Below are 420 nucleotides of genomic sequence, written 5' to 3' on the forward strand. Positions count from 1 at the left end.
TATGATGACTAGGCTTGTCAGGCCCTACCTATATGATGACAAAATAATCTCCACTTCACAAATTCTCAATATTTATTTTCTCCCCTCATTGACCTATGGTACTCCATTAAGACCTTCTTCTGAAACACAAATTGGAATCATAATATTCTCATCACAATTTATAATATCACTATCAATAATCACACGTCATCGTATATACTCATCACAATCTTATAACATCAATCTCATCAGTCATACGTCATCACATAGACTTATCACAAATTTATAACATCATTATTATTAATTATACATCATCATAATCACATAAAACTTATGAAAATGCATCCACCTTTTATTATCACATCACCTAAACATGTATAATCAAACATATTCATAAAATTCATTTGACATCCAATATCACAATAATATCAAATATCACAC

The sequence above is a fragment of the Cicer arietinum genome, chromosome 4 (genome assembly GCF_000331145.2).
Source record: "Cicer arietinum cultivar CDC Frontier isolate Library 1 chromosome 4, Cicar.CDCFrontier_v2.0, whole genome shotgun sequence".
NCBI classification, from domain to species: Eukaryota; Viridiplantae; Streptophyta; class Magnoliopsida; order Fabales; family Fabaceae; genus Cicer; species Cicer arietinum.